The sequence below is a fragment of the Spinacia oleracea genome, chromosome 4 (assembly GCF_020520425.1).
Source record: "Spinacia oleracea cultivar Varoflay chromosome 4, BTI_SOV_V1, whole genome shotgun sequence".
NCBI lineage: Eukaryota > Viridiplantae > Streptophyta > Magnoliopsida > Caryophyllales > Amaranthaceae > Spinacia > Spinacia oleracea.
Window position 1 is genome coordinate 149833284 of NC_079490.1, and position 11672 is coordinate 149844955.

An 11672-nucleotide genomic window follows, 5' to 3' on the forward strand; every position below is an offset into this window, starting at 1 on the left:
ACGCCCATGGACCGTACGCACACAGCCATTGCTGGCCATGTGCGCGCAGCCCATGCGCTCGTCGCATAGCTGCTGCTTCCCTATCGCAAGCCTCCGCACGCATTGGTGCTCGCTGCGCGCGCCAGCGCTCATCGCACGCGAGCTATCGCTCGCAGTGCGCGCGCGCGACATTGCTCGCTGGGCGCGCGAGCCATCGCTCGCTGGGCGCGCGACATCGCTCGCTGGGCGCGCGACATCGCTCGCTGGGGCGCGACATCGCTCGCTGGGCGGGCGACATCGCGCGCTGTGCGCGCGAGTAATGCTGGGCGCAGCGCTCGTGGCACGCGAGCTTGCGCTCGCTGCGCGCGAGGCTGCGCGCTCTTGTGCGAGGCAGCGCGCGTTGTGGCGCAGCTCGCTTGCTGCCCACACGCGACTGCCTTGGCTCGCCCTTCGCCCATGCCCATTCGTTCATTGCTCGTGGCACACGACACAAGGCAGGGCTGCTGCCTTGTGCTCGTGCACTATGCCCTTGCTCATTGCATTCGTGCCGCACGGGCGACGAGCTCCCTTGCTCGTCGTCGCATGCCCGCATTATACAACACCCCTTAAGGGTAACACGAAGCGTCCATTGCTTCGTGCGTGCAAGTTTTATGAACGAATCGCATAAAAATTTAAAATTTATATTTAAAATTAATGACAAATTAATAAATAATATTAATTTCATAATTTTTAGGGCGAAAAATCGAAAATTTATTATCCAATTGATTTCCGATTGTTATGGATTCAAGTCTAGGTCATAAAAATTTAAAATTTATCGTAAATTTACAATTTTTATGGTGGTTTTTAATCATAGGTTTCTAATTAAATTACAATTAATTATGAAAATCAAATTAATTCTAAATTATTCTAATTTTCAACAAATTAATCATAATTACAAATTAGATTGCATAATTAACAAGACTAGGCATTCAAACTTGTTAAACATATGCAGTAGGTCAATCAAAAATTCAAGATTTATCAACAAGAATCGCAAATATTTAATTTAACATCTTAAATTTACGAAATTTTGCATTCGAAAAACTAAAACCTTCGAAAAGTCATAGTTAGGCTTCGAATTTGAGAATTCTGGGTTCGGCAGAAAAATACTATTTTTGTCAAAATTTTAGAATGCCTTTTACATGCGGAATTGACACAAAAATCACTCGATTTGGATGAGTAACGAAGAAACTGCCGAAAAACTGCGTACGTATAATTAAATAAACGCAATTTGCAATTAATTAACAATTACGAAAATTAATCACCCTTTTAATTCTTGCAAATTTGTAATATTTAACCATGTTCATGCAATTTAGATTATGAAAATAATAAGGGGCTCGTGATACCACTGTTAGGTTATGATTCATATGACAGTTCATAAATCATGCGGAAAAACCATAAAGCCAGGAAACATATTATTTACACATAATCATTTAGCATAGTTTAGATGCATACTCTTTGTTGCGTGCCTTCCCTAGCTGCGCCCGAACCGAACAAGAACAAGTCTTTAGGACTCCAAGTGTCGTCCCTCCGTAGATAGTCCACAGCACGTCCGGATCCGCCTTAAGATTGACCAACTAGAATCGCCCTTAAGGTTCTAATATTTTCGGTTAGGTAGGCAAGAATATTGGCTGATTTTTCTGCTTAAAAATCTTAGTTTTGAATACTTAAAACTTATGTATAAATAATGACCCCTAGGCCTTAATTTATAGAGTTATGGAAAAGGAATCGTAATCCTAGTAGGATACGAATTAATTGAAATTAGAATCCTACATGAATTCTATTTAATTAATTTATCCAATTAGGAATAGGAATTTAATCATACACTAACTCTGTAGATTTAGGAATCACGCATGAGCACAAACTCACACACACACGGCAGCCACAAGGGCTGCCCATGCGCGTGCGAGCAGCAGCCCACGCAGCGCGGCCCACGCATCCGTGGCCTTGGCGCGCGCTGGGCCTGCCTTGCGGTAGGCCTGGGCGCTGCCTTGGCTGGGCTTGTGGCGCGCGTGCTTGCTGGGCGATGGCCCGGCTTCGTGCTGGGCCTTCGTCCGGCAGGCCTCGTCCGATGCTAATTCGTACGATACGCTTCCGATTAAATTTCCAGTTCCGGAATTTATTTCCGATACGAACAATATTTAATATTTCCGATTCCGGAATTAATTTCCGTTTCGAACAAATATTTAATATTTCCGTTTCCGGAATTATTTTCCGATTCCGGTAATATTTCCGATTCTGACAATATTTCCGATTCTGGTAATATTTCCATTTCCAATAATATTTTCCGATACGTACCATGTTTCCGTTTCCGGCAACATCTACGATTTGGATAATATTCATATTTCCGATACGATCCATATTTCCGTTTCCGGCAATATCATCGTTTCCGGAGTATTCATTTCTTGCCTGTGACGATCTTAGCTCCCACTGAAACCAAGATCCGTCGGTTCCGAATATTCATAGATGGAGTATTTAATGCCATTAAATACTTGATCCGTTTACGTACTATTTGTGTGACCCTACGGGTTCAGTCAAGAGTAAGCTGTGGATTAATATCATTAATTCCACTTGAACTGAAGCGGCCTCTAGCTAGGCATTCAGCTCACTTGATCTCACTGAATTATTAACTTGTTAATTAATACTGAACCGCATTTATTAGACTTAACATAGAATGCATACTTGGACCAAGGGCATTATTTCCTTCATACTTCTCTATTAAGAATGAGTTAAAAGCTTTTGGGGGAAAATGTGGGAAATTTCGTGTCAAGTTTCGGGACGAAACTTCTTTTAAGAGGGGTAGATTGTAATCCCCCGTAAATTTATAAATTTTATTAATATATTTTAACGTACATTATTTATATTTAAATAGAATTTATGAATTTTAAGTAATAAATATATAATTAACGTATATTTATTTTATTTTAAGTACGTTCTAAATATTTAACGATTTTAGAACTTTATTATATATTTAATGTATATTTAATTTTATTTAAGTATATTCTAAATATTTTAACGGTTTGTGCAATAAAGAATAATTTTAGAATTTTAAGTTAAAAAGAATTTAAATTACGAAAATCGATTGAATTTAGAAACCAATCTTAAGCGGTGTTGAATTCAAATACCAAACTTAATTCTAATCCTAGCCCAAGTTAGCAAAGCCCAAAATAAGTAAACCCACATCCCTTACCCATATTCCAAATTCATGTAAAACTCTCAATCCTCTCCTCTCCTTCACGTGAAAAGAAAAGCAGAAAAACCCTTAAACCCTCTTCAAGAATTCACGTGAACTCTTACACCCTTTGCTTCAGCCACCACCACCACACAACTCTGCTTCAGCCACCATCGTCGACCAACCACGCCCCTGGCTGCACCGCTGCCGTCAACCAGTCGGCGGCCTCCCTTACTCTCTTCCTCTTTCAATTCGCGTGGAGTTCCCTCCTCCTCTACGTGCTTCTCTCACCACCACCGACAGCAATCCCAGCAACCACCAAGCTCTCGACTGCCGGCAACCAATCACCAGACCACCGGTCGCCCTTCGCCGTACCCTCTGTATCGCCGCCGCCGAAAGGACCAGCCACCGCCCTCCTTCATCTCTCCACTTGTTGCTTCTCTGTTTCTTGCTCAGCCACGTGCAACCACCACCGCGACCACCTGCAGCCACCTGCTGCGTCGCCTAGCTCCGCGACCGCCCAGCTCCCTCCGCCGCTCAACTCCCTCGCTGCCGCCGCCCCTGCCGCCGGCCAGCTCTCTCTCTCTTCTCTTTTTGGTTATTTCTTAAACCCTAAGTAGCTAATTATTTTAATTTTGTTTATTAAATTAATTTATGTTTCTTGAATTAAATTTATGATTTTTATGATTAAGTTATGAAATTTCAGATTATATGTTGTTGAAACTAATTTAATTATTTTCAGATTTGTTAATTACGTTAAGTTAGGGTTTTAATGGAGTTTTAATAATTTAATTCATGTTTCTTGAATATAAATTATAAGCTTTTATGATTAAGTTAGATTTTCAGATTATATACTATGCTTAATTAATAATTTAATTTTCAGATTACATAATTGAATTGAAATAAGAGTTTTTAATTATTAAAGTGTGAATTTTTAAGGTTTTTAATGATTAAATCATAATAGAATGACTATATATTATTAAAGCTATTATTTTTACGATTTTAAGAACGTTGATTATGTTTTGTGGACGTTTGAAATTATTCTATATTGCTGGAAATTTTAAAAGGGATGTTTTATTGGAGTTTAGAACGTTTTGGGATCATTAGTTTAATAGTTATTATGCTTGGAGATTATTTAATTAAGTTTCGATATTGGGGAATGTCCTAAATAGGTTTAGGATGTATTTAGAATACGTTAGTGTTGCTGTAAATTATTAGGAATTGATTTGGGTACGTTTCTTGATTATTTTAGGCGGAGAATTCTTTGTGGGCGACTTTTGAATTCGTTAAAGTGGCCTATCAGTTTGTTTACACAAGGTACGTACATACCTGTGTGCTTGGAATGTGTGTGATTTGTGGAAACCATGTTGAAATGATTCATGAACTTCGTTATGTTGAAATGATTAAGGAACTTGGTTATGTTGAAATTGTTGATGAACTAGATTATGTTGAAAGTGCATGTTTAATATTGTTGGATGGACATGTTAAGCATATATATTTCGTTATGAGAATTATAGCATGTTGGTATGGATGATTGATGCGAACATGCTGGTTGGGAACATTAAATTATTATATATGTTGATTCAGATCGATTGTTCATTGTTCCCTTTTAGCTTTTCACTACTTTATAAGGGCCGAGGACCTTGTTTAGTAAGTTGAAACCTTATACCCATATAGAGGGGTTTATCAGTATCAAAGGAAAGGTTGAATTAATTGGAATAAGTCTTGTGTGACGTCTCTGTGATCACTGGTTTAATTCAAAGATAAAAGAAGTTGTGTTTACTTGTTGAATATAATATTTATGTTTGATGAGTCATAACCAAGTATTAAAAGTTAAGTCATGTAAAGTGAAAATGAGTAGCAATAGCTTTAGACTGTGCACGTCTAAAGTGACGGACAATCAGGAGTTGGGGTCATGGGTAGCCTATGGCTTTTTCTGGGGCCGGATTGATCACCGGTTCTATTTTTATTTAAAAGTCCCTCGATATCGCAGGTCATTGGGGTTTACGGAGTCGCGCCCGTACCTCGTCTTCCTTAGTGAAGAAGAAGAAGTTTCTAGTAGACAACTCAGTCCATTGACTATTTCAATTTAAATAATGTTAATGATACAAAAGTCTAGTTCAGTCAAACATAGTCTTCAAGTCAATATATCTTGATTATCCTTGCTTATGTTTTATTTAGTACCATGTTAGGATTGTTCGTTTAATAGAATCATGTTAGGATTGTTCGTTTAATAGAATCATGTTAGGATTATTATTGATTTAGTATGTAGTACTCAGCTTTGCTGATTACGTGCTTTTGCTTGTGCATGTTGATCATGGCTATGCCTTATTGATCCTGTGATGACCCAATCTTGGTGAGCAGTCTCTAAGGATCAATAAGCATTGTCCATCTGCAGGTTTGAAGATGATGCATCATTGGGGATCGGGATTAGAGAGCTTGTAGTTAGATTTGCTTTATTAAGTGATTTGGTTTGTTAACTTAAATTTGAAATTTGTCGTACTATTCGTATTTCCTTATTTCAGTTAAATGGGTTTTGGACTAAATCTGTAATCGATTATTTATAAACCTAAAGTTAGTTTTATGTTTTCCGCTGCAAAATTCTGAATAAGCCGTTACGTTTTCACACGGGCGATAATGCCTTGATAATTCTCTACGTTTTATATTAAAAGATTATTTTAGAAAAGAGAGAATTGTCGGGGTGTTACATTAGCAGGATTGCTTTTGATTGTCATACATTAATTTACTGATCTAGTTTTCACAACTTAAGTAAATACTAATCCCCGCCATCAGGGACAAACAATGCCATCAACGAACTTTTTCTCATGATGGCCACCTATTTCTTACCCTAGGTGAGTGACTGAGTGGTTTTACCATTGGATGGAGCCACAAGTTATCATATATCGACAGCGCTCGCAGAACTCCCTATCAAGACTACAACCTGGTAGAACCAACACCGCTCTGTTTAAACCAGGATTATGAGTAAAGTACGCTAGATATCTCAACACCTCCTCATGACCAGGAAACCTCCGTGAATCTCTATCCGCCTTTCCGGCAAGAATGCCAGGATTTAACATAGAGTGCACAATAAAATAAAATAAAATAATTGAAATCGACATGCTATGTAACAGGGAATACAACCAACTTAAATAATTATAAGAAAAAAAACCTTGTTTACATAGAATTGTAGGGACGATAGAGAGACCGGTGGGAAAAAAAACTACGCCATATGGTTTAATTTCATATACGTTGTTTGCAGTTTTGCACAATAATATATAAGAATGAGATATTTGTGTGTGGTTCTGTCAAGCTATAACTTATCATTTAATTAGATAAATTTTGTAAAGTAGTATGTAAAAAGATATTTTGTGATAAGTTATCCAACCATATTGTTTTATCCCCATTCGTTTTTATCTTTTACCAAGTATTTAATATAGAATAAAATTATGACTGTACAATCCTATGTGGCACTCCAAAATCTCTTTAAATAACTCCCCTTTATAGATATATATTAGATTAGTTTATATTTACTATTGATTATTATTGTGTAAGTTATGCAGCGTTTTCATAATCCTTCTTTTATCCCGACTTCTAGAGAATGATATCCTAGTTTTCTTCTTTGTTGAGAAGATATCCTTCGTTTTGTTAGATTTAACAAATTTACTCGGTCTTTATGATTTACAATTTTAATGGATCAAAATTATTGGGCATGTTCTCCTTCTTTATCAGCCATCTTCCTCTTTTTCAATTGCTCTCCTCAATAAACGCAATCAAGCACCTCAAAGAATTAAAATCATATCATCTTAATTTTTTTTTTTCCCGATGATGAACATTCTGATCAAGCAAGCTGGTGAAATTCCTTGTTAGCGGCGGATTGTAAAGAAAAGATTCGAGAGCTTCGAGGGAAAATAAATAAGGTTTTAGAAGTGACGAGGTGTTTGATTAATTCCTTAGCTGGGTCGAATTGGGATTGTTGGACAACAATTGTTGGGTAACCTTGGAAAGGAGAGGGAAAAAGTTCGTGTTGAATGGTTGTTTTATTTAATGGGTGTTGGTGTTGTTGCTGAGAGTGTTGAATGGTGTATTTTTTTTCCTAATTGGATGTTTTTGGCGAGGGTGGTGTGTGGCTGGTTCTTTGAGGGTGGTGCATGGTTGGTTTTGGTGATGGCAGCGGTGAGGATGAAGGTAAGAGGCAACGGTTTTAGTGGCAATGATGATTGTTTCAATGAATGTGGGTTAAAGGAGTAATAAAAAAGGGGGATTTTTTTTTTAACCGAAGGATCTAAAAAGCTAACTAAAGGGACTACTTTTTTATATGCATTGGTTAAATTTGGCTGGAAAAGGAATAGTAGGTCCAAAAGGGTCCCAAACGGTGAAAAAATTGAAAGGTTAGACCCCAATTTATTAGCTTAACTCCAAGTTGAGAGTATAATGTGTTTTCCTATTTCCCATTACTCTATCCGTCTCTTTTTTTTATTTACGTTTTTCTTTTTAGGTGTTCAAAAATGTTCTTTACATTTCCTTTTACGTTATCGCATAAATGTTTTAATACTCCCTTTGTCCCTTAACACTCGCACCGTTTTGACTTTTTACACTATTCACATAGTTCACTTTGACCTTATTTTATTTCTAGTATATGAAAATAAATGTTAGTATATAATATATTGTTGGCTTCATCTTAATGTATATTTTGACAATATTAATACTTTGTAAGTTTTTATAATATGTAGTTAAGATATTGATGGTCAAAGTTGTGCATTGGCAAGTGTGTCCAGTCAAAACGGTGCGAGTATTAAGGGACGGAGGGAGTATTCTATCAAAATTTGTATCCAATTATTATTTTAACCAATTAAATGCATAGGTCATTTAATCTCTCACACATTTCCATTGAGATTTTGTTCTCATTTTTCCAATATTAAAATAAAAGTGAAAACATTATAAATAAACGTAATTTGTCCTGTTTAAAAAAAATAGGGGAATCTCAATGCACATTAATTATTCGTTAAAACGCGTGTAAAATAACAAACATAAATAACAAAAAGAGACGGAATGAGTAGTTTCTAGGATCATATGACCTTGTGTCCATGTAATTATTGTGTTAAATCATGTTTTGTCCTAACATCAAGAGTCTCCCTAGGTAGCTAGGTAGCTAGCTAGGGTTGTGTTGGCTGGTTCTATGACTACTCCTCTGCCCTTTTTTTATGGCCCTATTAGTAAAAATACACTTTATGAAAATTTAGTGTCAAATGTCCACATGGTTTAATAAAGTGGTCTCAAGAGGAGAGAGATCGATAGAGAGAACAAGTAGGAAAAAATTTCATTTAAAATGTGGAACAATCTCAAAGAGACACCCTAAGAGAAAAGTAGGGCAAACAAAAAGGAATGTAGTGAATATCTAATGATTGAATGAATTTACAAATAAACTTATTTATTGTAACGTATTTTTACCTACGTTGTACTCCGTACTAATGTATGATTAACCTTTTTACGTACCAAAGATATTTATTAAGTTAGACATTCCATCTTTATATGACACACTATTTAATAAAGATAAATAAATTGAAATAAAACTTTTAAAATTTCTTACCGTTGGATCAACTGAAATACAAAGGGATTAAGTCATGAACAAATATTATTCGATCCGACCCAAATGTAACCCTAACCAAAATACAACTTTTTTACAAATCTAATATGTCCACCAACAAGCTAAGTAACAACTAACTTGACTAAATTTCATGCATTGGGATCAATCTATACTAATATAAGGCGTTTTGAAGAACGTATATGTCACGTAAACCTCTCCTTATTACGCCACGTCACCACTAATTAGCATCATGACATTTCATTACAACCAAAAAATATCTAATAAGGATCGAACACAAGACCTCTATGTTAAAAGTTACACTTCTTACCATCTTAACCAACTACAACTTATGTAATATCTTTCTATATAAGCAAATATATTCTTTTTACAATAAACAATACATTGAATAAAAGTGAATGCAAAAAAAGGAATGATTATTTAATTTATAAATGTACAGTTATTACTTTGAAGAAAAGGATTCGGCTTTGTTTAGATTTATGGATGTGGGGTTTTAGATTTGGGAGGTTGTTGATCGGCCACTAATCTTATGTCACCACCGTAATTTGATGATGACACCATCTCTAGGTGCACATAATTAAAAAAAAAGACCCGAATAAAAGTCAAAACCCGGGGCAACGCCCGGGCTACACACTAGTTTAAATGATTATTAGTTGTAGTAGTTGCTAGTTAAGAAACTAGCTAGGTAGCATTAATTGGTGGAGTTACTTTTTTGATTTACAGTAACAATGCTAATATATTGCTACTCCGTAGAAAATGCTTGATATATGCGGTGTTAGAGTAGAGGGTGTAAAAGTTGAGCTTGAATTGGTTGTGGATATTCGTAGAGTTGTAGGTCGTGTTATGAATCATCAAATTAAGTGAGATTATGTGTTGTCAAATCAATAAGTGTTATAAATATATTGTATTATGGATGCCATTATACTCCTGACCTCCTATCCCATATAATATATGTATGTGTACATATTTTGGTGATTGGAATAAGATCATAACCGTCAAATTCTCTCTTCCCCTCTCTCCCTATTTTCATAACACGTTATCAGCACCATTGCTAACCGCTGACATAAATCAAAAAGATCGAACAACAACAAAATAACAAAGGGGATCGTCATCATCTATATAAATGTAAGTTTTTTCTTTGTACTAATTGATTTACATGATTCACGATTTTGTGTTTGTGATATGCATGATAAATAATCAAAGTTTTTCCGCCACAACCGATACTTCATATGTTAATAAAGTACTCCGTGTTTCTAATGTTGTAATTATAGATAGGGTATCACTAATGTCGATGTTCCCTTGTTTTGTACTCCGTAATTCACTTTTACATTGATTTGGTTATTCATTTTTGTGTATGCATGATTGCATTTAATTTTATCTTTCTTTGATTCAAAATTATGTTATAGCCAGTCAACACATATTTTTATTGTTTTGGGTGATTAATAGAATTTAGACTTATGGTTAATGGAGTTTAATTTTGTGCCATGGGAATAATTTACTTTGTGTGTGCGTTGTTACTACGCTATATAATCATTTAGGTTTGTGTATGCTACAGTTAACGGAGTTTAGTAAGTTTTGTGGATTAATGATTCCATTATGTTAAATATTTTTTTTATTTCCTCAGTCCTATGGGGTTTATTTATACGGCAACTTTTGGGTAAGACCGCCTTATCGGAAAGACCACTTTGGTTGCTTAACTAATTGGTTCGATTTCTTAACTAATTGGTTACATTAGTTAATTAATTGATTCAATTGCTTAACTAACTGATTCCTTTGCTTTACTAATTGGTTTCAATGCTTAACTAATTAGTTCAAGTGCTTAACTAATTGATTCTATTGCTTAACTTATATGATACCAAGGTGGTCTTTTGTTTTAGACCGCCTTATAAAAAAGTTTATATTATTTATAATCAAGTTGGCAAAATAATTTTACGAAGTATTCTACAACTTTGATTTATACTACTATTGCTATAATTATAGTTATATGTTTATGCTCCATGATTCTGATGATTGATTTCTTGTGGTAAAGCGGAGTTTTACGAATATTGGGCAAATATGCGGTTAATTTGTGTGTTTTCTAAGTGATGTTGTTCTATTCCTCAATATATAAGTGGATTAATAATTTATCAGTTTAAAATTAAAACATTTGTTTAGTTAGGTCACATTCGTACACCACTAGCTAATAAGAGTGGTACTTGATTGTTGATCAAGTAGAGTATGGCTTGGCTCTATCCTGTTGGATTTGTTTACAGTGGAACTTTTCTTTGTCTTTTGTACTTAGGCTCCGTTTGGTAGGGCGTAAAACGTTTTAATGGAAAACGATTTTCCCCTTTTCAATCATTTTACGTTGTTTGGTTGGGTAAGAGATGTAAACAATTTTCCATGACTCCCTTAAAGGTGGAAAACCATTTTCCATTTGAAAGGGAGGGGAACCACTTTTCCTTCTTTCCTTCTTACCTCCCTCTCCTTTCTTCCCTTCAATCTTCACCATCTTCTCCCATTTTCCTTTAAGGTACCAAACAAAGGAAATCTAGTTTGGAATTGTGTTTTCCCTTGAAAAATGTTTTCAATGAAAAATCATTTTACAATGAAAACGTTTTACGCCTTACCAAACGGAGCCTTACTTAGTACTTGATTTTCTATGGTTAATAAGGCGTATTATAATGACTTAACAAATTAAATTTGAGATTAGTTCATAAATATCTATGCTTAAACTTCCTCCATATAACTTGATATGTATAAGTTTACCTTTAATTTATAAGTTCTAATTTGCAATATCATTTTGTACAATGAATTAAGTTGGACCTCGCTATAAGTGAATTTTAAGGCAATTGGTATTACTTGAAAGAACTATTTCTCAAGGGTGTTAGATAGTGAGGTACA

The 11672-nt window shown here is 35.5% G+C and overlaps 1 long non-coding RNA gene across 1 annotated transcript; it reads left to right on the plus strand.

Annotated features, from left to right (window-relative positions):
- Positions 1–4366: 4366 nt before the first annotated feature.
- On the plus strand, positions 4367–5733 carry LOC130459953 (uncharacterized). Its single transcript, XR_008919718.1, has 2 exons — positions 4367–4504; positions 5552–5733. It is a non-coding gene; the product is annotated as an uncharacterized lncRNA (long non-coding RNA).
- The last annotated feature ends 5939 nt before the right edge of the window (positions 5734–11672 follow it).